The following is a 26,731-nucleotide window of genomic DNA, read 5'->3' as shown; positions in this document are numbered from 1 at the left end:
GTTTTAAATCTAATGGTGAGGAGATTTTGTTTGACACAGAGGTGGGTAGGCAAACACTGGAGATGCCCAGAGCATTTCTGTCAAAAGAATCTGGGTAGCGGAGTGAAGTATGGACTGGGGTAGGGAGAGGCAGGAGGTTGGGAGGTCAGACCTTGGAAATGCTGTGAAGGTGAGACCAACATGATTTGGTGACAGATTGGATATGTAGGTTGAATGAGATAGATGAGTTGAGGATGACACCAAAGTTATGGGCTTCTGAGATGGGAAGGATGGTTGTGCTGTCTACAGTGATGGGAAAGTTCAGGAGAGGATAGGATTTGGGAGGGAAGATAAGGAGCTCTGTCTTGGACCTGTTGAGTTTGAGGTGGCAGGAGGACATCCAAGTAGAGATATCCTGAAGTCAGGAGGAGATGCAGGCCTGGAGAGAGGAAGAAAGAGGAGGAGATGTAGATTTGGGTATCATCCACATAGAGATGGCAGTTGAAGTCTTGGGAGTGAATGAGTTCTCCAAAGGAGTGAGTGTAGATGGAGAATAGAAGGGGACCAAGAACTGAACCTTGAGGAACCCCGCGAAGGAGACTAAGAATGAACAGTTAGAGAGAAAAACAGAGAACCAGGAGAGGACAGAGTCAGTGAAGCCAAGATTGGATGATGTTCCCGGGAGAGGGGGATAGTCCACAGTGTCAAAGGCAGCTGAGAGATCAAGGAAGATTAGGATGGTGTAGGAGCCATTGGATTTGGCAAGAAGGTGATCAATGCTGTCCTTTGAGAGGGATGTTTCTATGGATTGAAGGGGATGGAAGCCAGAAATGGAGGGGGTCCAGGAGAGAGTTGGAGGAGAGGAATTTGATGCAAGTGTAGACAACTCAAGGAGTTTGGAGAGGAAAGGTAGGAGGGAGATGGGGAGCTAACTGGAGGGGGCTGTGGGGTCAAGGGAGGGTTTTTTTGGGAAGGGGAAGACATGGGACATTGTTTTATTGTATTCTCCCAAGTGATTAGTACAGTGCTTTGCACACAGTAAGTACTCAATAAAATGAATGAATGATACTCTGCATAGAGAGCTGTTTGGGGCATTGGCCCAAGGGACACAGAGCAGCAAAATATATGAATCTGGATTGCCCTCTCAATTTATACCCAAATTGGAAAAGTCTTTTCTGTAGTTCTTAGTACCATGCTCTGCACACAGTAAGCATTCAATACATATATTCAATCTATCCATCAATAACATTCACATTATATATATATATATATATACATATATATATAATACATGTATATATATATATATATATATATATATATATATATCACTGATGGATAGATTGAATATGTAATGCTACATCATAGACTAATTTTAGATTTTTGGAATAGAATGGGGAATCCACTGATATCACTCATGGTGAGGAAAGGGAATCAACTCACAAAAATATGAATCATATACAGGTCTGGACTAAAGTTCATGAAAATTGTAATGGACAATGTCTCTGCTAAACCCCAAGAACAGACAACCCGTGCCCAAAGCTGAGGGGCCATGGACTGCCACTTACCTTTAGGATGATTTTTTTAAGCTCTTCTTTGAGTCAAACATGGTTCTAAGTGCTAGAGTAGATAAAAAATAAATATGCAACTCACAGTCTAAGTAGGACGAAGCTCAGGTATCCAATCCCCACTTTCCAGGTGAGGAAACTGAGACATGGAGAAGCGAAGTGACTTGCCCAAGGTCATCCAGCAGGTAACTGGGAGAGTCAGGATTAGTACCCAGGTCCTCTGACATCTAGATTCACGTTCTTTCCACTAGGTCCTGCTGCTTCCCTTAAATTTAATTGCTCCTCCACCCATTCACTCCTCACCAGAGGGGTCCACGACATCATGCTCTGTAGGGCTGGGTTCCGGGCCCTGAATTTACCAAACACTAACAGTGGTTCTGTGGGAACCTCTAGGGAAGTGGACACGGGCTTACTTCTTTCAGAAAGCAGATTTCATCTAGTGCCAGGATTACTACTCATTCTGGGCCTTCCTGGATCCTGGGGATCGCCCGCGGCCAGGAAATGAGGCCCTGCTCAACAGTTGCCATCTAGTAAAGAGCCTCGCCAGTGTACCAGGCCTGTGCATCTCTGCTCTCAAAGATCCCAGCTGGAAGTCCAGCCCCCAAAGTTGCTGCAAGACACTCGGAATACAGGCATATCGACCCCTGACTCAAGATGAAGCCAAGGGTGCAGTGATTTACTTCCGTGCTGGTCTCCTCTGCTAGAATGTAAACTCCTACGGGAAGCAGTGTGACTTAATGCAAAGAGCACAGGCTTGGGAGTCAGAGGACCTGGGTTCTAATACTGGCTCTGCTACTTGCCTGCTGCGTGACCTTGAGCAAGTCACTTAATATCTCTGTGCCTCAGTTTTCTCATCTATAAAACAGGTAAGAGTGTGGCCCAGTGGATAGAGCAAGGGTTGGGAGTCAGATGGACCTGGGCCCTAATAGTGTCTCTAACACTTGTCTGCTGTGTGTCCTAGGCAAGTCACTTCACTTCTATGTACCTCAGTTAACTCATCTGTAAAATGGGAGTGAAGACTGGAAGCCCTATGTGGGACATGGACTGTGTCCAACCTGATTAACTCATATTTACCACAATGTTTAGTACAGTGCTTGGCACAAAGTAAGAGCTTAACAAACCCCACAATTATTATTATTATCATTACTTATTCTCCTGCCTATTCGTGTTGCGAATACCATGTGGGACAGGGAAGGAGTCTGACCTGATTGACTTGTATCTACATCTATCAATCATAGTTACTGAGCACTTATATTGTGCAGAGCATTGCATCAAACTCTTCGGAGAGTACAATATAACAGAGTTTGGCAGACATGTTCCCTGCCCACGGTGACCTAACAGTCTTGACGTAGTAAATATTTAGCAAACACCATAATCGTTATTCATCATATCTATGGTACTCTCCCATACACTTAATACTCTGCAAATAGAAAATGCTGAATAAATATTACTGATTGATTGATTGGAGGTGGACTGCTTCTCCCTCTCACAGCAAAACCAAGCTAATGAAGCCTTCACCTCTCCACCTGTGGCATGGGTGCTGCGAGGATAGACTGGAAATAACTTTGCTATGCTAATTGGCCTGAAAATCTTTAAAACAATAAGCCAGTCACTGAAACTACTCGCCAACACAGCTTCAACAAAGTTCCACACAGAATGAAGGCCTGCCCCAAAACACCTGGAATGGAAGGTCCTGGTTTATTTCACAATCTTGAATTTTAGGACCTACATAAATCCATCCACTAAAACCATATTTCTGGGGTCCCTGCTCATTACAACTGCATAATAAATGGGAAAGTACAAGTCACCATTAGCACAGAACAGATTGTTTGGGTTGCAAAGACAGCAGCTGTCAGAGTTTGACAGCTTTCTTGTTAGTGAATCAGATTTACTGACAGGCTGTTTGATTGAAAACCACTGTTCACTGACAGTGTGTTATAGCTGATATACATATGTATCCCATGAAAAATGAGACAGTTGTTGAATACCCATAAAAGGTTTAGAAGCTGCAACTCTATGAACTATATTAAAAAAGAAATAAAGTTTTCACAAAGCTCATGGGTAAGCTGAGGTGTGTATATCAGCGTACACAAACAGGCTGTTGACTAGAATGGAGTAACATTCCAAATACTTCTTAAATTGGCTTTAAGGTGAGAAAATCCTGAGAGTTCAGTACGGCCAGTATTCGTCCCTTATCACCTGGGAATCCATCTAGAGCAACTATAAAAAATGCATCTCGTTCATTTTTTATTTTGAGGTGAATTTGTCCCATGGCTGAATGAAGCACGATCCAGGTGCCTCATGTGAATGGATCAGAGCTGTGTCCTTTGCAAGGACGCATTTCTGAAGCTCCGCGTCTTCTGAAGATCGGCATAGCAGAAGCTCTGCGTCTTCTGCAGACAGACACTGCCTGTCCTCTGTTCTGCGTCTCCTGTAGGTAGACTTGGAGGAAGCTCCATGTCCCCTGCAAGATGGCACTGCAGAAGCCCCTCAGCCAGATGTGACAAGGAAATTCCAGTGATTGAAATGCTTCCGTTTCTGGGTAGGGCGTCTTCCCAGGAGGAGGCAGTGGAGCTGTGGGTCTCAGAATGCCTCAGTATTTCCTAATTTGCTTGAAAGCTGACAGAGATGGCTTCCCTTAAGACCATTTGGCTCAAATATGATGTAGTGGATAGAGCATGGGCCTAGGAGTACAGAAGGTCATGGGTTCTAATCCCAGCTCTGCGTGTGAACTTGGGAGAGTCACCGTACTTCTCTGTGCCTCAATTACCACTTCTGTAAAATGGGGATTGAGACTGTGAGCTCCACTTGGGACAGGGTCTGTGTCCAACTCGATTTGCTTGTATCCACCCCAGCACTTAGTAGAGTGCCTGGCACATGGTAAATGCTTAACAAATGCCATTATTATAATTATTTTTTATTAGATTCTTTCTCTTGGACTTGCTGTCATGGTTTTCTAAATGCAACAAATCCAAGTCCCCTAAGCACTTTCTTCTGGAGTTTCATATTTGTGTGGGCAAGGCAATCTGACTGGTTGATCTATTCACCTGGTGGTTTAGCTTTTTTTTCTTATATCTGTTAAATGCTTATTATGCTCCAGGCCCTGTTCTAAGCTAATCATGTTGGACACAGTCCCTGTCCCACATGGGGCTCATAATCTTCAGTCCTATTTTACAGAAGAGGAACTGGGGTCTAGAGAAGTGAAGCAATTTGCCCAAGGACACAAAACAGATAAGGAGTGGGCCTGGGATTAAAATCCAGGTCCTTATGACTAACAGGTCCATGTTCTAACCAGTAGGTCAGGCTGCTTCTCATACTGGGCTATGTCCCCATTAGTCATCATTACATATTTTGGCCCTGTTTCTGGGCTTCATTCAAGAGGAAAGTCATTGGAAAATAGGAGTCTGTGCAGGTTGAAAGAGAGGGGCCTCAATAGCCTAGCCCTGGAAACCTCAGTCAGTTCCCAGCCCAACTCACACTACTGCTGAAAGATCCTGTAGGCAGTAAGCCTCGACCTAGTTTAGGCTGTTGTTCTGCGATAAAGTTCAGAGAAGTACGATTTCAGAGAAATACGATTGATTGAATGAATGAATGAGAAGTCTTCCCAACCCTTCTGGAGTTTCTTCCCTTGAAGGCTATGGGCTCCTCATGGGCAGAGGTTGCATCTACCAACTCCATTGCATTGAACTCTCCCAAGCGATTAGTACAGAGCTCTGCACACAGTAAGCACTAAAATCAATACAACTGATTGATTGACAAGTGGAGGGAATAGAGGAGAAAAGAGATTGAAAGGATAGTGGGACTCGAGCTTTTTTTTCCCCCCCATTTGAAAAAACTCTTGATGGAAGGAGGTGTAGAGGGTTGAGAGATACAGCCAGACATGAAAAGTATGGACAGCAAGCTCCTCCAGGTCCAGGGAGTAGCTAAGAGGGTATTAGCACTTCCAAATTAGCAATTGCCATAGCAACCAGTGTTGGTTAGAGAGGCTTCACATGTCCTTCGTATTTGAAGAAGACACTATTGACTGTGAAATACTTCTATGAGTGCGTGGGTGGCTGAAAGTGTCAATATATTGGACTCTCCCAAGTGCTTACTTAGTACACTACTTTGCACAAAGTAAGCACACAATAAATATGACTGAATTAATCTGGGATTCACAGTTCTGGCCATGTTGGGCACAGAAAAAAGTTGCTCCCTTGTATGCTTAAAGTTCGCTGAGTCTGGTACTGTTTTATCTGTTTTTTTATAGTATTTGTTAAGTGCTTACAATATGCCAGGTTCTGTCCAAGTGCTGGGGTAGATACAAGTTAATCAGGTTGGACACAGTCCTTCTCCCACACAGGGCTCCCATTTTACAGATGAAGTAACTGAGGCACAGAAAAGGGAAGCGGACAGGTAGCAGAGCTGGGATTAGAACCTAGGTCAGTATGAATCTTCTGATGGAAGGGAACCACTCCCTTGACGGCCTTGCAGACGGGTCCACTGAAACTGACTACCAGTTTTCATTTGGGAAGCTACTTCGTTTGTGGCAAACTGTCACCTTAGGCAACTTCATGGAACCTTGCAAAGATGATGACCACTGGCCCTTCTCTGAAATTAAAGCTGCATGCCTTCTTTCAATGGTACTTGTATCAGTGCTCTAGAGGTCATGAAGATAACAATAATAATAATTGTGGTATCTGTTAAACGCTTACTATGTGCCAAGCACTGTTCTAAGCACTGGGGTAGATACGATGTAATCAGGTTGTCCTACGTGGGCTCTTAATCTTAATCCCCATGACGTAATAGGCACAGAGAAGTGAAGTGGCTTACCAAAGTCACAGAGCAGACAAATGGCGGAGCTAGGATTAGAACCTATGTTCTCTGACTCCCAAGCTTATGTTCCCTAATCCACAGTGCTTCTCTAAATAGTAAGATATTTGTAATAATCTATTATAATGCATTCATAAAAATAATTAAAATAATTGTGGTATTTGTTAGTAATTAGTATTTATTAGCATTTAGTACAGTGCTCTGCACACAGTAAGTGCTCAGTAAATACAATTGAATGAATATTTATTAAATGCTTACTATGTTCCAGGCACTGTTCTCAGTTCTGGGATATATACGAGATAATCAGATTGGACATAGTCCCTGCCCCACATAGGGCTCACAGTCTTAATCCCCTATTTTACAGATGAAGGAACTGAGGCAGAGAGAAGTTAAGTGACTAGCCCAAGGTCACACAGCAGACAAGTAGCAGACCTGGGATTAGAACCCAGGTCCAACCGACTCTGGGCCTCAATGAACTAGGCCACTCTGCCCACAGGGTGCAATGCTTTGTATTAGCGCTTGCCTTATTAAAGATGATAGCTCTGATGTTCTTTTCAGTGATAGTCACCACTTAGCTTCTCTCAAGGAGGTTATTTCCAAACTCCTTCTCAAAGACAGTGTTAGTGTTAGGTACATTAGAGGAGCATAAGTTGATTTAGGAGACAGCCTGGGGTGTCTATGGAGGGACAGGTGCAGGGCAGAGAAATGCTACCTCTTAAAGTGTGGAACGGAAGATCAAGTGCTTGTAGATTGTGTCATAGTCACAGCAATCTAAAAGAGAATCTCGCCAGTAGTAACTTCACCTCTGAATAAATCAATTCATCAGTGGTATTTATTGAGCGCTTACTGTGTGCAGAGCACTGTTTAAGTGCTTGGGAAAGTGATGATAATAATAATAGTCACACAGCAGACAAGTGGCAGAGTTATGATTAGAACCCAGGGCCTGACTGCCAGGCCCGTGCTCTTTCCACAGGCCACTGCTTCTCAATATAACAGAGTTGGCAGGCGTGATCCTGGCCCCCAGGGAGCTGTCTGCTGTGTGACCTTGGGCAAGGCACTTTAATTCTCTGTGCCTCAATTACCTCCTCTGCAAAATGGGGATTGCGACTGGAAGCTTCTGATCACGTTGCATAATTACCAAAAATCTTATCATTAGCAACAGCACCTTCAACATGCTGCTGCATTTTCAGTGTGCATGAAATTCACTGCATAATGAATCTTTTACATTTCTGGCAGAGTCCACGAAACATGGTGGTCTGTTCGAAACATCACTAGACTGGAGACTCAAAATCACGACTCTGGTCTTCCTCTGATTTAACATTATTGGGACAGTGAAGTTTATGCGTCTGCTACAAATGTCATGCATAAATGGTAACAAGCAGACCTGCTACCAACCAAACTGGTGAAGACTGTCAACTCATTGTAAGCAGGGAGTATGTCCGCCAACTCTTGTTTTGCACTAACCCAAACAGTGCAGCGTATTGCATAAAATAATTCCTCAATAAGTACCATTGATGATCAATGAGATTGTGTCTGGAAAATGGTCGGAGCTACTACTCTGAAGGTCAGACATTCACTTCCATGACAATGACCAGGCCTTGACTATGGACATCACCACTCAAAAATACTTATGAAGAGAGAATAGAAACCTTAGTCTGTGGAAAATAAAGCTTTAGTAGCTCATTTTAACCTTCCACTGTAATTATTGTTCTGTGTCCCTCATTAGAAAATGGAATGAGGAAATGTAAAGAAAATAATTTTTCCTGCTCTTCTCACCTGTAGCTGATCTTTACAGCAAGTGACTATGAAGAGCATTTTTCTTTTTATATTCTGAAGCCATACCTGCCTGTATTTTAAAATCTACATTACATAAATGGGGAAATACAAGTAATTAAATATACAAAGATATTCCAAAATATTTTCAGTTTGCATGCTGGTTGTAGCAAAAAAATAAGACTTTCATCTTGATCTACTTATTATACATGCTTATTTCAGTTTATTTTTATCACTGAATACTTTCATGAGTTATCTTTTTCTTACCAATGAGCCTCTATTATTCACCCTCTCTTTTAAAAAATGAGATTATTTTAAAACTGACATAAAACAATCACTTGGATGTAGAGAAGTCATATATCTTCTATATGTACATAAAAGAAGAAAGTTTAAAATGTTGGAACAACAGTGTTTGGAGTCCTTGGCTTAATTGGGGAAATTTGTTTTTCAAGATTTGCAAATCTTTCCAGTCTGCAAAAACACTGCTACAGGGTTAAATGGCTGATTTAAAAATTCCACTCTCTGTTTGTTTGTTTTTTTCTTTGACAGTTTTAATGCCATGATAGCATCATCTGTCCTTTGCCTTGCAAATCATTAGAGGAACAAAACATCAAACTCCCAGAAGATCAGCCTTCACCTATACCCCAGGTGAGTGAATACTGCAGATAGGTGGCTGACCGACATTTATAAGCATTAACTCCCCTATCATAACCATCTGCTTTTATCATTGTTCATTCCCTCTTCCTTCATATGGAATCAGCATGCATTTGCTCCAAAGTATCAAATTCACCTTTATCATTTTTCATGCCGTTATTTTGTCAGTCCCTGATCTGCAAGAGCTAATTGAATTCCAATAAAGTCTCTGAAATGAAATACTTTTTGATTTTCTAATTTTTTATCTTTCCCAAAACTGAACACCTTCAAGTCTATTCTCCTGTCTTCTATCCAAACTGAATTCTGTATAAATACTGGCTGCTAAGAAGATCATCTAAAACCACCGATTTATCATCACTTCTGCATAGATCTGCTTCCTGGGGGTCAGGATTGCGTCTGGTGTCTGCCAACTCTGTTATATTGAGAAGCAGTGGCCTAGTGGAAAGAGCAGAGGCCTGGGAGTCAGAGGCCCTCGGTTCTAATCCTGATTAATCTAATCAAGCAGTCAGTGGTATTTATTGAGTGCTACTATGTGCAGAGCACTGTATTAGCTGGTCAGGAAAGCACAGCTATAATGGAGTTGGTAGATTTGATCCCCGCTCATGAGATGTTTACTGTCAACAAGTTGACTGTTTTGAGACTTAGATGATATGGCACCCAGCATCTTAATTCAATATCTGTTGCACATTTTACCAGATTCTCCCCTCTAAATTTAATCCATAACTCCTTGGCATGGCATCCACTATAATAAACAATAAAGAGATGAAAATGAAGGAAAGGCAGTGATGTCAATAGTAAACACAATCTCTGAGTATCCCTGCATGCCTTTTTCAGTAACAATAATAATTGTGGTATTTGTTAAGCACTTACTATGTGCCAAGCACTGTTCAAAGCGCTGGGTAGATACAAGGTAATTAGGTTGTCCTATGTGGGGGTCACAGTCTTAATTCCCATTTTCCAGATGAGGTAACCTGAGGCTCAGAGAAGTTAAGTGACTTGCCCACAGTCACACAGCTGACAAGTGGCCGAGCCGGAATTCAAACCCATGACCTCTGACTCCCAAGCCCGGGCTCTTTCCACTGAGCCACGCTGGTGGAGATAGTTTCAGTAGTTGTCATAGTTCTAATAATAATAGCAGTAACAGCAACGTGGTGCTCATTGAGCCCTTGAACACCATTCACTGAACCCCTTTCAGCACTGCCAGATACAATTCGACTTCACATTTCGACTTCACAGGTGCTTTCCTGAGATTTCAATAAGTAGACTTGCAATTAGACATTAATATTCTAATTTCTTAAAGTGTGGAATCTTTATGTATGTGTTTTCTCATAGAGCAGATTTATCATATAGATAACTATTTATTTCAAGTTAAAACTCCCTTATCAAATTGACAAATCGTACAATACAAATAATTACTTTAAAAAAATAAATCCAAGTACCCCAATATCATACCATTGCCTGATTTGCTTTCAAGCTTCTTGTATCTTTCAAAGTAGATTTAACTTCTTGTCCTGATATGAGTCACACTGTGTTTGAGTTGACTAATATCAAACTCTCATTCACTGAAAAAGGGATATTCATCAGTACAACTTCTCGTGCTTAGGAATTGACAAAGGCTGGATCAAGAGAACTCCCTTTTAAATGAAATGATTTGTTAGGCCAGATTAACTTTCTAATTATGAACAAAAGATAGAGGCAAACTCATTCACAACTTGCTCTGCCCTGGTTTATGATGAAGAGTTTCTCAAAGGATAGAGTTTGTATTCTGAACACACTCACCAGTATGTGGAGAGGAACGGCTAGTTATGAGAGAGTGCAAGGCTTGATTGCAGGTTAATGTCAATAGATCAAGTGACAGATAATTTCTGAACATCTTCTGATTGGTACTATTTAGGGAGGAGATTCATTTCTAATAAAAATGAGACTGGCATTTGGAGTGCTGGCTTTTAGGTTAAGAATGAAATGTTGAATATTCCATCATTGGAAAAGTAAAGTCTGATCAATCAATCAGTCAGTGGCATTTATTTGCACTTACTGTGTGCAGAGCACTGTACTAAGCACTTGGAAAAAAATCAACACAGATTTGGTAGACAAGTTCCCTGTCCACCAGAGGCCTACAGTCTAGAGGGGGAGACAGACATTAAAATAAATTAAAGATAGGAAAAGCAGCAGAGTATAACGATATGTACATAAGTGTTCTGAGACTAAGGACAGGGTGAATAAAGTGTGTCAGGAATAAGATCCAAGTGCATAATGACGCAGATGGGAGAAGGAAGTGATGACTTAATCAGGGAAGTCCTCTTGGAGGAGATGTGACTTTAATAAGGCTGAATTATTACAATTAGGGTAAGACCCTATGACCATATAAATAATTTGGAAACCCCGCTTCTACTGTTATGTGTAATTTCAATGTGCATTTTTGCTGTTATACAATTAGGTAAGTAGCATATATTCTTCTGAAAATATGAGCCTGCTTGGGTTTGATAGGACATATTTTTAGAGAAACTGGAACATGCTTGTTAAGTAAAAATGGTTGATACACATTTTTTCCCTGATGCAGCTTTGACAGATTAATAATAATGTTGGTATTTCTTAAGCACTTACTATGTGCAGAGCACTGTTCTAAGCACTGGGGTAGACACAGGGGAATCAGGTTGTCCCACGTGGGGCTCATAGTCTTAATCCCCATTTTACAGATGAGGTAACTGAGGCACAGAGAAGTTATCTCTGTGCCATACCTTATCTCACCTTGGCGTCACGGATTCTGTCCTCTCCTGGTTCTCCTCTTACCTCTCTGGCCGGTCATTCTCGGTCTCCTTCGCTGGAGCCTCCTTCCCCTCCCATCCTTTAACTGCTGGAGTTCCTCAAGGGTCAGTTCTTGGCCCTCCTCTGTTCTCCATTTACACTCACTCGCTCGGTGAACTCATTCGCTCTCATGGCTTTGACTACCATCTCTACGCAGATGACACGCAGATCTACATCTCCGCCTCTGTCCTCTCCCCCTCCCTTCAGGCTTGCATCTCCTCCTGCCTCCGGGACGTCTCCACCTGGATGTCGGCCCGCCACCTAAAACTCAACATGAGCAAGACTGAACTCCTCATCTTCCCTCCCAAACCCAGTCCTCTCCCAGACTTCTCTATCACCGTCGATGGCACGACCATCCTTCCCGTCTCTCAGGCCCGCAATCTCGGTGTCATCCTTGACTCGTCTCTCTTGTTCACCCAAACATCCTATCCGTTACCAAGACCTGCCGGTTTCACCTCTACAATATCGCCAAGATCCGCCCTTTCCTCTCCACCCAAACGGCTACCTTACTGCTACAGGCTCTCGTTACATCCCGGCTAGACTACTGTGTCAGCCTTCTCTCTGACCTCCCTTCCTCCTCTTTCGCCCCGCTCCAGTCTATTCTTCACTCCGCTGCCCGGCTCATCTTCCCGCAGAAACGATCTGGGCATGTCACTCCCCTTCTTAAACAACTCCAGTGGTTGCCTATCAACCTCCGCTCCAAACAAAAACTCCTCACTCTAGGCTTCAAGGCTCTACATCACCTTGCCCCTTCCTACCACTCCTCCCTTCTCTCTTTCTACCACCCACCCCGCATGCTCCGCTCCTCCGCCGCCCACCTCCTCACCGTTCCTCGGTCTCGCCTATCCCACTGTCGACCCCTGGGCCACGTCCTCCCGTGGTCCTGGAACGCCCTCCCTCCTCACCTCCACCAAACTGATTCTCTTCCCCTCTTCAAAACCTTACTTAAAACTCACCTCCTCCAAGAGGCCTTCCCAGACTGAGCTCCTCTTCTCCCTCAACTCCCTCTACCACCACCCCTTCACCTCTCCGCAATTTAACCCTCTTTTTCCCCATTTCCCTCTGCTCCTCCCCCTCTCTCTTCCCATCCCCTCAGCACTGTACTCCTCTGCTCAACTATATATATTTATTACCCTATTTATTATGTTAATGAAATGTACATCGCCTTGATTCTATTTAGTTGCCATTGTTTTTACGAGATGTTCTTCCCCTTGACTCTATTTATTGCCATTGTTCTCGTCTGTCCATCTCCCCTGATTAGACTGTAAGCCCGTCAAATGGCAGGGACTGTCTCTATCTGTTGCCAACGTGTTCATCCCAAGCGCTTAGTACAGTGCTCTGCACATAGTAAGCATTCAATAAATACTATTGAATGAATGAAAAGTGACTTGCCCACAGTCACACAGCTGACAAGTGGCTGAGCCGGGAATCGAACCATGACCTCTGACTCCAAAGCCCGTGCTTCTTCCACTGAGCCACGCTGCTTCTCACACCCCCACATTAGTTATTGGTGATCTTGGTGTGTGGTCAGGTTTGCCCAAGTGAAATAAATTTTTAGAATGTATTTTGGCTCTCAGTTCTCCCCTCCTACTCCTGTCCCATTACGACCCAGCCCACATACTTGGCTATTCTAATACCATCCCACCCCCTATACCTCCATCTTGTCTCTCTTGCCGGCAACACATTGCTCACTTCCTCCATCCTGCCTGGAACTCTCTCACCTGATATATCTGACAGACCACTGCTTTCCCCATCTTCAAATTCATTAATTCATTCAATGTATAGATTAAGCGCTTACAGAGTACTGTACTAAATGCTTCAGAAAGTGCAATACAACAATAAACAGTGACATTCCCTGCCCACAATGAGCTTATAGTCTTAGAGGAGGGAGACAGATCAATACAAAGAAATACAATTACAGACATATTCATAAGTGCTGTGGGGATTTGGGGGATGCAGAACAAAGGGAGCAAGTCAGGGAGATGCAGAAGGGAATGGGAGATGAGGAAAAGTGGGGCTTTATCTGGAAGGCCTCTTGGAGAAGATGTGCCTTCAATAAGGCTTTGAAAGGGGTGAGAGTAATTGTCTGTCAGAATTGAGCAAGGGAGGAGTTCCAGGCCAGAGGTAGGACATGGGCCGGGGGTTGGCGCCGAGACAGGCGTAATCTAGCGAGGTTAGCACTAGAAGGGTAAAGTATGTGGTCTGGGTTGTAGAAGGAGAGAAATGAGGTGAGGTAGGAGGGGGCAAGGTGATGAACTGTTTTAAAGCCAAAAGAGAGGAGTTTTTGTTTGATATGGCAGTAGATAGGCAATCACTGGAGATTTTTGAGGAGTGGGGTTACACGACCTGAACATTTTTGTAGGAAGATGATCGAGAGATAGGAGGCCATATTAAAGCCATACTAAAATCATATCTCTTACAATAAAACTTCCCTAACCTCTCATTTCCCTTCCCTATTTACCTTACCCTTGCAACTTCTCTATGCCTTAGTTGCCTCATCTGTAAAATGGGGATTGAAACTGTGAGCCCCACGTGGGACAACCTCATTACCTTGTATCTACCCCAGTGCTTAGAACAGTGCTTGGCACATAATAAGTGCTTAACAAACACTGCGATTATAATAATAATCTAGGCATTTAGGTCTGTACCCTTTAAGCCCACTGATTCTCACCACTACTTTGCTCAATGTCACTTATGTACATATACTCAGCTGCATAATGTATTTATAATGTTTGTCTTTCACACTAAATTGCAATTTCCTTAAGAACAGGGATTATGTCTACCAACTCTATTGTATTTTACTCACCCAAGGACTTAGCACAGTGCTCTGCAAATAATCAGCACTCAATACATACCACTGATTGACTGATTGATTTGATTGATTAAGCAGCCTCTGCTAGGCTGGCTCTGTCAGTCAGCCAATTAATAATATTAGCTGAACTTTTATTTTAGGCAGAGGATGGTGTTAAGTGCTTGAAAGAGTACAACAGATACAAAAACGTATGCTCCCTTGACACAAGGATTTTACGATCTTACACGGCTAACAGTGGTGATCAAACCAAAGCCTGAATATGAAACTTCAAAAAATCAGTAGGCTCTGGAGCCATGGATTCTTTGAATGTTTATGACAACCCTATCCAAGAGCCTCAGAAAGAAGGAGCAATATTACCTGTGTCATACTCAATTTTGATTTTACCATCCTCTGCCTGCAGTGGGGAAAAGGTAAAGTGGGGAAGATCGGAAAGTGGGATGCTGCTAAAGAAAGACTTTCATCTTCACAGATTAGTTTATTTGTCCGCATCTCCGTGTGTGTCACTTCAAGGAAAGGGGTGTCTGGAGTTCTTTGCCTTAGTGGAGAGAGTACAGACCTGGGAGATAGAAGACCTGAGTTCTAAACCCAGCTCTGACAATTGCCTGGTGGATGACCTTGGGCAAGTCTTTTAACATCTCTGTGCTTCAGTTCACTCACCTGAAAAAACTGGGGATAAAATAACTGTTCTTAGACTTTGAATCATGAGTGGGACAGGGACAGTGTCCAATCTGATTATCTTGTATCTACCCCAGCAGTAAGCTCAGTTATTGCCACATAGTAAATGCTTAACAAATTCTATTATTATTATTAGGAGTAGTAGAATTAGTATTATTATAGGCTATCCTAAGCAAGGGTCCAGATTCCTTTGCTAGTTTTGACATGGCTGATAAAGAGTGATAGGAACTGCATCCACCAGCAGCAGCCTAAGGGGAACTACTGGCTGGTTGAGCATGAAGCCAAGCTTAGAAATTCAGTGTCAGGGAGCTACCTTCCCCCTCCTCCAGCCCCACACCCCTTCTCCTACCCCATTCCCTATTCCAGGACAAACCTCTATCAGGAGTGAGAACAGTCTTTCCCCAAGCACCCCCGACTCTCTTTCAGAACCAGCCTCCCCTCAGTTGGCTGGCCATAGTCAATCAATCATATTTATTAAGCACTTACTGTGTGCAGAGCACTGTACTAAGCACTTGGAGAGTACACTACAACAGACACATTCCCTTCCCATAACAAGCTTACAGGCTAGGTCCACACAACTACCATCTCCATCTAATCCCTTATGTCAGTAATATGATGTTTTCACATGTCTTCTCTTATGCTGTTGAATCATCTCCGACCCATAGCGACTTCATGGATACATCTGTCCCAGAACATCCCACCTTCATCTGCAATCATTCTGATAGTGTATTAACACAGTTTTATTGGTTAAAATACCAAAGTGGTTTACCATTGCCTTCTTCCATGCAGTCTCCACCTTGGACTCTCTCCCATGCCACTGCTGCCCAGCACAGGTGAGTTTTGACTTATAGAAGATCGCCTTCCATTCACTAGCCACTGCCCAAGCTAGGAATGGAATGGGTAGGCCTCTGCTCGACTATCCCACCCGTAGCCAAACCTGGTAGAGTACTGAAAACTCTCCAGGTGCCATCCTGAGAGGGGATGACGCCTTCAAAATTCCCTTTTAAAATGAAGGAAGGTGTGGAAAAATTATTGTGATAACGGCTTGATCACCCCCCACTTCAGAGAATTTTTAGAAATGGGATTAATAGAAATCCAAACGTGAAAATCTGAAAGCAGAAATGGAACCTCACCAGAATGTGTGTGTGTATTTGTGTATCTGTGTGTGTGTGTGTGTGTGTGTGTCTCCTACACTAGCCCTGAGGGGTCATTATTGCAGTGTGGAAATCTGAAATGAACTAACATTGCTTCATGCTGAAAACAAGAAGATGCAAGGAAGCACTGAGCACAGCTCCCGATGGGCCACTCCTGTTTGATGAAGAAGATCTGAATCAGCAGTCCACAAAGAATATCTTTAAATAGATTTACACAGACAGCGGATCACAGTAACAAAGAAAGAGTGGATTCTGTAAGAGAGCAAACTAAACTTTGTGTTTCTTCACAGGGATTGTCACCAGGAAAGGGGAATAACAAAAGTTCAAAGGCATTCCAGCCTGACCTTTGAAAAAATATAACCAATAAATGTCAGAAAGACACATCGAGATCAAGAATAAAATAAAAATTCTAGGCCAAACACCATAAACCATTTTGGAACCCAAATGGACACCCTAAATCCTAAGGCCTATTCAAATAAATTCCAGTGGAAGATGACTTTAAACAAAGATTTAGGCAACTGACTTATAGGAAAATGTGTTGTACCTTTTTTTTTTTAAGAGTAAAACAAGTTAGTTTTACTGTCATCCACATAGAAAACAAGACAAGACATAGAAAACAATAAAAAAAATGTCTAGATCCACTACCATCTACTACATGAATTTATTGAACTGATAAAAATATAGCAAAGGGCAAGTTATTGGACAGTTGACTCTGGCATTTGCATACATTTTTTAGATACTTGGAAGACTTCCACACGGGTGTATTCCCGGACTCGATCGTTCATTTGTATTTACTGAGTGATCACTGCATCCAGAGCTCTGTTTTAAGAGCTTGGGAGAGTAAAGCAATAGACTAGTTAGGTATGCTCAAGGAGCTGGAGGTCTGTTATTGAGACTGAGCTCCCTGCAAATTGGGGATTATGGTATAGTTATTGGTATTTACCAAGTACTTACTCTGTCCAGAACATTGTGAGAGGACAATAGAGTTAAAATCATATGACTGTGCACCCTAAATTCCTCTCTTCCACTCCCTGCCAACAATGTCAGTCTGACCACTGTGTGATAGTGTTTAAGGTAAGATCATAGAAGTGGTCTCAGGCCTCTTTTATTTATGCCACAAGAAATGTGACCAAAACTCTTAATTCAACTCTCCATTAATTAAGAGGTGCTTGACCTAGATCATGTGTTAATCACCCAAATGGAAATAATTAATCTCCAAAACAGTCATCAACCAGATGATAGAAATTTCAGACAAATGGCCCCATGATTAAGCTTTTAATAAAGCAGAACTTCTCTTTGTTATATAAGTACCACATTCCTTTCATTAATTTGGCCATAATTATCATCTATTGTGAATAAGGCTATATTTTTTTTTTCTTAGCTTGAAGAATTCAGAAACTGGCACTTGTTTTTGTTGGTATTATTTTCACACATCTTGAAATATTCTGGATTCCCTCCATTTCATGAATCCAGACTATGCTATAAAGGTCTTCCCTGGGGTTTTGAGAATTGAAGAAAATTGTGGACATCTGAGTCATATTTATTTTATTTATTTATGGTATTTGTTAAGCGCTTACTATGTGCCTGGCACTGTTCAAAGCCCTGGAGTAGATACAAGGTAATCAGGTTGAACACAGTCCCTGTCCAACATGGGGCTCACAATCTTAATCCCTATTTTACTGATGAAGGAACTGCGGCCTGGAGAAGTGAAATGACTTGCCCACGTTCACACAGCAGACAAGTGGAACCAGGATTAGAACCCAGGACCTTTGGATCACCAGGCCTGTACTCTATCCACTAGGCCATGCTGCTTCTGCTCTCACTCAGAATATCAGTTTGGAAGGAGAGATATCTCTACCTCACCTCAATCACTTGGCAAATGCGAGCAATGATGACTATAGTGGCTGATGCTAGTTTCTTTTTTTAATGGAATTTTGAAAGTGTTTACTATGTGCTAAGCACTATACTATGTTCTGGGGGTAGATAGAACATAATCAGCTTGAACACATTCACTGTTCCATGTAGGGGTCACACTCCCAGTTTACAGATGAAGTAACTGTGGTAAAGAGAAGTTAAGTGACTTGCCCGAGGGTCACATAGCAGACCACGGCAGAACCAGAATTAGAACTCAGGTCCTCTGACGCCCAGGCCTTCGTTTTCTCTACTCTGCCATGCTGTTTCTCACACCACTGGCTTTCTGCTATGGCTATTTCAGTTGCAAATAGGCTTTGGCCATAAAACTCTGGCATGTATGCACTGTTCCACACTTTTAACGTGCCTACTCACTCACTGCATTCTCTGCGCCAACGATAACCCAGATGGCAGGGGCAAGAAAGGGAGGATGGCATGATGCAAAATAGTGCGCTGCTCCCTGTAGGGGCTCAGTGCTTAACCTCACCATTACTATCACTACCATTTGTTTCTCCAGTCAGTTTCATGGTCTTGAAGACTTTGAAAAAAGTCACATCTCTTCCGGGAGGCCTCTCTAAATTAATCATTTCCCCTGGTTACATTTCAAAGCAGCCTGGCTTAGTGGAAAGAGCCCCAGCTTAGGAGTTAGAGGTCATGAGCTCTAATCACTGGTCTTCCACTTGTCAGCTGTATGACTTTGGGCAAGTTGCTTGAGTTTCTGTGGCTCGGTTACCTCGTCTGTAAAATGGGGATTAAGACTGTGAGCCCCACATGGTACAACTTAATTATCTTGCATCTAGCCCAGCTCTCAGAACAGTGTTCAGCACATAGTAAGCACTTAAATACCATCATTATTATTATTATTATTCTCCCAACTGCCGCTTCAGCCCTTTCATGCCAGTTAGACACTTGTGATCTTCCAACCTCCTTTAGTACTCAATCAATCAGTGGTATTCACTGAGTGCTTGCCCTGTGCAGAACACTGTACTAAGTGTTCCAGAAAGTACAATGCCATGGAGTTAGTACACATGACCCCCGCCCTCCAGGGGCTCAAAATCAAATGAAGCTTTGGGCTCATTTCTTCTTGTTGTCATCCTGTGCTGATGTCGTGTCTGACCAATAACAATGCCATGGACACATCTCTCCCAGAACACCCCGCCTCCATCTGCAATCACTCTGGTAGTGGATCCATAGATTTATCTTCGTCAAAATGCGGAAGTGGTTCACCATTGCCCTTTCTGTGCAGTAAACCTGAGTCTCCACCCTCAACTCTCCCGTGCCGCTGCTGCCCTGCATGGGTGAGTTTTGACTTATAGCAGATTGCCTTCCACTCACTAGCTACTGGCCAAGCTAGGAATGGAATGAGTAGGCCTCTGCTTGACTCTCCCTCCCATAGTTGAGACTGGTAGAGCACTGGAAACTCTCCAGGTACAACCCTGAGAGGTGGCTCATATCTTACATACCTTAATATTAACTCATGAACATGTATGCATATGTTCTTTTCCTTCTATCTCCCAAAGTGAGATAGTCATTTTAGTGTTTCTCTCTTACTATACTGTAAGTTTTCTGAACTTGGGAATCATGTTTATTTACTTTACTGTATTTTTCCAAACATGTATCACAGTGCTCTGCAGCCCACAATGGGTGCTCAATAAATAACAATGATTAGTCCATTGATTGGCAGGGCTGTGGCTCACATGTTAATTTAAACATGGGAGCACATCATCACTATCAACCCTCTTAATTGTGGCTTTTGTGAAGCACTTACTATGTGCCAGGCACTGTTCTAAGTGCTGGGGTGGATTCAAGCAAAGCGGGTTGGACACAGTCCCAGTTCAAAACGGCACTCACAGTCTTCATCCCCTACTTTACAGATGAGGTACCTGAAGCACAGAAAAGTGAAGTAACGTGCCCAAGGTCACACAGATGACAAGGGGTTAGAGCCGGGATTAGAGCCCAGATCTTTCTGACTCCCAGGCCTATGCTTTTTCCACTAGGCCACACTGCTTCTGCCCCTCTTGCCACCTTGTTTTCCATACTTCCTTTTTCAATTTTAGTTAAGTGGTAATTCTGAGCTCGTGGGCAGGTTTGAAATATTGCAAAGTTGTAGAACAATGGCTGTTGATCTCAAATGCATTGTTTATGCTGGGCCTTACAAATCGGTACTTTGAATGACTAAATTTGCCATATAATTGAATGTGGTGAACCGTAATAAGATACAGCCATCACAGTTTGAAAAAAAAAAAAACAAGATGGGATCTGACATAGTAGGTTAAGGGCTGGAGTCCTCCCCAAGAGAGGATGAATTGATTGTTGTTCTTTGACACTAAAAAGTGATTCATAATTATGTGTAGCACCCCTCAATCAATCCATCCATCAAGATTTCAGATAAAATATTGATGTCCTGAACCACTAACTCAAAACCTTTTATTGATACTAACAAGAAGTTACCAGGCAGATTTTCCCAGGGGCTTGGATGCATAATCAGACTATCCATTCTTATCTCCTGGCTACATCCTCAGACAGGATGGCAAAGGATCCCTTGAACGGGATCAGATCTAACTCCCAGCTCTGCTTCTTTATCCCTCCAAAAATGATGGGGAGACAAAGCATCTTTCAGGTCTGACTTGGTCAACCATACTATCATGAAGTAGCCTGAAGGATTCTGGGGAAAAACCTAGGAAGACTAAAGTTGCTCAGCAATGGCAAGAATCTGGTCTTTGATGATGGTGGGGGTTGTGGTAAAAACTGTGGAATTGCTATAGGGCTTAAGATACTTCTCTTCTAGTTATTCTCTGGATCTACTGGGCTGAATATCCCCTCTAGACTATAATCTCATTGTGGACAGGGAACATATCTATCAGTTCTGTTATACTATACTTTCCCAAGCCCTTAGTACACTGCTCTGCATATAGTAAGCACACAATAAATGCAACTGATTGATTGATATCTGCTATGAGTTTTTGAAAAGGACTTTTAACCATTTCAAAAATTATCTTATCCAATCTCTAGAGGTGTCTTTTGGGTCTGAAGAAAACACCCTAGATGGTGAAATTTTTGTCAGTGTAGTAAGTATGGGCAGATGGATGATCATCAGAGTGATACATGAGCAAACATTCCTTCTGCTCCTACAGCCATAAAGATTTCTCCTTGTAAATAATATCTGTAGTTGTAAATCTGATTTATGCTCATCTTCCCTATTCCACGGCAGGTCTCTTGCAGGTGTCCAAATTGTCGAATTTCAGTTGTGCTTACCCCAGTGGTTAGCCCAGTGTGTTGCAACCAGGGAATAACTTTCAACTACTTTTCTCCCTTTGCTCCACATGATATCTCATATGCACAGTCACTGGAGCTGTTTTCACTTCTGCCATTTTGGTGACACCTTTGCCCAGAGCTTCTGTTCTAAAAGAATTATCCTGTTTCTAATCACTGTGTGTTAGGCTCACCTATCTTCTGCTGTTGTCACCCAACTACCCATGATAAGCTACTTCATGTGAGGTCGTTGCTCCACTGTCTTATTTCAGCTCACCATATGGCAGATGCTTCTTATCCTCCTGCCAACTAATCTCTTCACATTCTGCCCACCTGGCAAAGATGTGATATGACTAGGACTGCATTCCAACACCTCATTGTTTAGGATCTTGCTTTTCCATCCACCCAATAAGTGGGATTTATTGAGCACTTATTGTCTGCAGAGCTCTGAACTAAGCTCTTGGGAGAGTACAATACAAAAGAGCTGATAGACATGATGCCTGCCCTCAAGGAGATTACAGTCTAGTAATGGAGACAACTGTTAAAATAAATTGCAGTAGGGGAAATGATAGAGTATATAAGTTTGGTCTCATGCCGTTGAGTCATTTCAGACCCATAGGGACACCATGGACATCATCCTCCAGAATGCACTTATCTCCATCTGCAATCGTTCTGGTACTCTATCCATGGAGTAATCGATAAAAATACAATAGCGGTTTACCATTGCCTCCTTCTGCACAGTAAACTTGAGTCTCCGCCCTTGAATTTCTTCCATGCTGCTGCTCTCCAGCACGGGTGAGTTTTGACTTGTAGCAGTTGGCCTTCCACTCACTAGCCACTGCCCAAGCTAAGAATGGAATGGGTAGGCCTCTGCTTGACTCTCTCCCATAGTCAAGACAGGTAGAGTACTGGAAACTCTCCAGGTGCTATCCTGAGATGGGGAGAGTATAGGTATAGGTACATAATTACTGTGGGGCTGGGGTGGGGAGAGAATCAGAGTGTTTAAGCACACACAGCAAAACACATAAGTGGTGCAGAGGGGAGGCAAATAGTAGGGAACCTGAAGAGTTAGTGACTAAGGGAAGGGATCATGGAAGATCACCCTGACCACTGATGGCACAGGTGAGTTTTGACTTGTAGCAGACTGCCTTCCACTCATTAGACATTGCCACCTAAAACTCAACATATCCAAGACTGAGCTCTTTATCTTCCCTCCCAAAACCCTATCTTCCGACATTCCCCATCATTGTGGATGGCACTACCACCTTGCCCATCACACAAACCCGCAAACTTGGTGTCATCCTTGACTCTGCTCTTTCATTCACCCCACACATCCAATCCTTCACCAAAACCCGCTGGTCTCACCTTCACAGCATCACCAAGATCTGCCCTTTCCTCTCCATCCAAACCGCTACCACGCTAGTACAATCACTCATCCTATCCCAACTGGATTTCTGCATCAGCATCCTTTCAGGGCTCTCAACCTCCTGTCTCTCCCCAATTCAGCCTATATTTCACTGTGCTGCCCAGATTATCTTTCTACAGAAATGTTCTGGGCATGTCACCCCCCTTCCCCAAAATCTCCAGTGGTTGCCTATCAACCTCCATATCATGTAAAATCTCCTCATTATTGGCTTCAAAGATCTCCATCACCTTCCCCCTCCTACCTCTCCTTCCTTCTCTTCTTCTACATCTCAGACCTCACACTCTGCTACTCTAGTGCTAACCTTCTCACTGTGCCTCATTCTTGCCTGTCCCGCCACCGACCCTTCGCCCACATCCTACCCCTGGCCTGGAATTCCATCCTTCCTCAAATCCGCCAATCACACTTCCCCACTTCAAAGTCCTATTGAAGGCTCACCTCCTCCAGGAGGCCTTCCCAGACTAAGCCCCCCTTTTCCCTCATCTCCCTCGCAATCATCCCAACTTGCTCCCTTTGCTCTACCCCCCTCCCCGCCCCACAGGACTTGTGTACATATGTACGTATCTATAATTCTATTTATATTAATGCCTGTTTACTTGTTTTGAGGTGTATAGAGAGAGATATGTATATATATATAAAATTCTATTTATTTATATTGATTCTATATTTATAATATATATATAATATATATGTATTCATTATTTATATTGATCCTGTTTACTTGTTTTGATGTCTGCCTCCCCGCTTCTAGACTGTGAGCCCATTGTGGGCAGAGACTGTCTCTCTTTCTTGCTGAAATGTACTTTCCAAGTTCTTAGTACAGTGCTCTGCACACAGCAAGCCCTCAACAAATATTACTGAATGAGTGAACAAATGAACCCAGGTCCTTCTTACACCCAGGTCCACGTTCTACCCACTAGACCTTGCTGCTTCTTTAAGTAGACCATGGATTGATTGATTTTTCTGGATTTTGGCCTTACTGGAAGAGTTCTATTGGTTCTGACTGGGTCCCCAGAATTATGACTCTTCCTCAATGAAGGCAAAAACTAAAAAGGCACCTCCACTGCCCTGCTTCACAAAAATAATAATAATTTTCTTGTAGTTTCATCTCCCTGGTTTGGGCTGCATGCACAGTTGTTTTTTTTCCTTTTTTATAGTATTTATTAAGTGCTTACTATGTGCCAGGCACTGTACTAAGCAGTGAGGTAGAAGCAAGATAATTGGATTGGACACAGTACAAGTCCAACATAAATTTCAGCCTTAATCCCAATTTTCAAATTAGGTAACTTAGGCACAGGGAAGTTAAGTGACTTGCCCAAGTTGACACAGACAAATGTCACAGCTGGGATAAGAACCCAGATCCTCCGACTCCCAGACCCAAGCTTTTTCCTCTAGGCCACACTGCTTCTCCATGTAAATGGAGTTGTCAATGCAAATGAAACCTGGACTGAAGTTATGGGTTTGGTTCACAGTAGAAGCCCTAGCACTTCAAAAAATGATATACAGTTACATACCTTCTCTGAACTTGTTGCTTGAGACCTTTTCATTCGATTGGGATATACAACCTGCAGTGTTTATCTTTGGAAACGTCATTCATGTATTTCCATGTGATATAAGCACTGCATACTTGGAGAAATAGTTCGAGCCCGAATTGTAATTATGTGTGAATTTACTATGTATCTTCTATATAGCAGTGCACCTACAGGGTTGTAATAGCTCCCTTTCCTCTTTTGTTTTTCAGATTTATGCTGAAGTGTATTCCATGTTATTGCTTCCAATGTTTAACGAGGCATAAATAGTACTCCTCCTCTAACAGACATATTTTCCATTTTGCATGTCATCAGTTGGGTTCCATTCCCAGACTGTAAAAGATGTTATTTTATATTTTTTTTAAGTTACAATGTAAACCATGCTCCAACTAGAGATTTGTCTTGCTACAGAAACCATTCCATTCCTACTTACCTAGACAACCCTATAGAAAATGTCATTTCAGTCTCATATTTAATAAACTAATTTCCAGTGTGCCGAAGAAATCTGTCTCCAGTTGTCTACGAATATTTGGTTAGGAGTTTGTAGTGTTAACATGGGGGCACTGTACTATTCAGATGGCAAATGTTAAATTGAAATTCTACTCTGCAAACCCCAGTTCTTCCATAATCCTGAATGACTCTACATTATAATACCAAAAATAGCTATAGTATAGAACCATTGTTTTGTCAAAGTGAAAGTTGTTGGCAATGTGTTTGTGTTCATAACACTTTTACTACCTGCAGTCCAACAGAACAGAGAATACACATTTTTCAAAATGATAGTCCATCTAAATATACACTAATCAGTACTGAAAAGGAAAATAATAGGAAATTAAGGGTAAACAAAAGAAGACTACACTAATACTATATGCCTTCTAACATGTAAGGTGAAAGCCATATGCTCAGACAATAAAACTACCAAAAAACCGTAATCATATAACATTCCATGGAAAGCTTAAGGATAAAGTACCTATGTAGTCTCTGATTTAGAAATAGAAGCAGAATGTTATGAGTAATCCAATTCAAACTGCCATAGCGACAGTAAAAAACAGGTTTCTAAGAAATAGTAATGAATTCAGCTAGTCTGTAAAAATCGAAACCAATAAAATTCAAGACGGCTACATACAACTCTCACGAGACACTATAAGAACAATGAAGTCAGAAGCACAGCATGGGAAGAAATTATAGAGGCTGCAAAGTTTTGATTTGTTCAATTTCAGTTTTGGCATTATGAATGAGAGATAACTAATAGAAGTTCATCATGGTAAGTGTATACAATGAATCCCGATTACCACAATCTTTCTAGCAGCCGAAGCCTGCAAGGAGACGTCAGGGTTCTGCTAGAATATCTACATTCCTCAAAGGAAACTGAAAACTCACCCAACAAAACCATGTCGATGCTTTCAGCACAATTCATTGGTTGTGCCTGCGTGGGGAATGTGTGTTTTTGAAGAGAAAATTTCAAAAGAAAAAAAATCAATTTGGGGTTCAAATCTGCTCAGGGGCAGCTCACATTTAGAGCATACCTAATGATATCTTAGATTTGTCAAGTCTGAGACATGAGATCTCCACTTCCAAATCTCTCCCAAGAATCTGTTTAGAGACAGTTGTAAGCCAAAAATACTATGTACTAACCTCATCACACCCCACCCAACTCTTCCCCCAACTGCCCAGTCTCTCAGGAATCTCTAAATGGTTCTCAGATTCTGGAGCAGGGAGTGAATTCTGCCAATGACCCAAGGTGGCGGCTGTCAAACAAGCGGATGCCTGGTCCAACTACAAAGCATCTCAAGGCACAGCCTCAGTCAAAAGATCCTTTGAAAACCTACTGCCTTGTAATCCTTCAGTTCTGAAATGCAAAGTCTCCCTGCATGTGCTCTTCTTTCCTCCATTTTCTCTTTTGCCCATACTTTGGGCAGCCCTTATATACCCTATTTTCTAGTATGGCTTCTGACCTGGATGAGCATCCAGCAGTTCCTGCAGCTGTTCAGGTAATAACAATGCTAGTAATAATATTTTTAAGCACTTTCTATATTTCAAGCCCTGTCCTAAGATCTGAGATGGATACAAGCTAAGCAGGTTGGAACCAGTCCCTGTCCCACACGGGGCTCACAGTTTTAATCCCCATTTTACAGATGAGGTAACTGAGGCACAGAGATGTTAAGTGTCTTTATTATTATTTTTATTATGGTATTTGTTAGGTGCTTACTATGTGCCAAGCACTGCTCTAAATGCTGGGGTAGATATATGGTAATCAGTCTTCATCCCCTGATTAAGGTGAGGTAACTGATACAAGGTAATCAAGTTGTCCCACATGGGGCTTACAGTCTTAATCCCCATTTTACAGGTGAGGTAACTGAGGCACAGACAAATCAAGTGGCTTG

General features: G+C 42.4%; 1 protein-coding gene and 2 non-coding genes across 3 annotated transcripts in view; all 3 read right to left on the bottom strand.

Annotated features, from left to right (window-relative positions):
* The window catches only part of NEGR1 (neuronal growth regulator 1), a 1,090,779-nt gene that overhangs the window by 278,271 nt on the left and 785,777 nt on the right, over positions 1-26,731 (bottom strand). The window lies entirely within an intron of this gene.
* LOC114811806 lies at positions 15,922-16,059 on the bottom strand. Its single transcript, XR_003759502.1, has one exon. It is a non-coding gene; the product is annotated as a small nucleolar RNA SNORA7 (small nucleolar RNA).
* LOC114811922 lies at positions 19,452-19,589 on the bottom strand. The gene has a single exon (XR_003759617.1). It is a non-coding gene; the product is annotated as a small nucleolar RNA SNORA7 (small nucleolar RNA).

The sequence above is a fragment of the Ornithorhynchus anatinus genome, chromosome 4, assembly GCF_004115215.2.
Source record: "Ornithorhynchus anatinus isolate Pmale09 chromosome 4, mOrnAna1.pri.v4, whole genome shotgun sequence".
Lineage (NCBI taxonomy): Eukaryota > Metazoa > Chordata > Mammalia > Monotremata > Ornithorhynchidae > Ornithorhynchus > Ornithorhynchus anatinus.
Note: the sequence above shows the minus strand (reverse complement) of the source record. Positions and strands in the feature narration are given on the sequence as shown.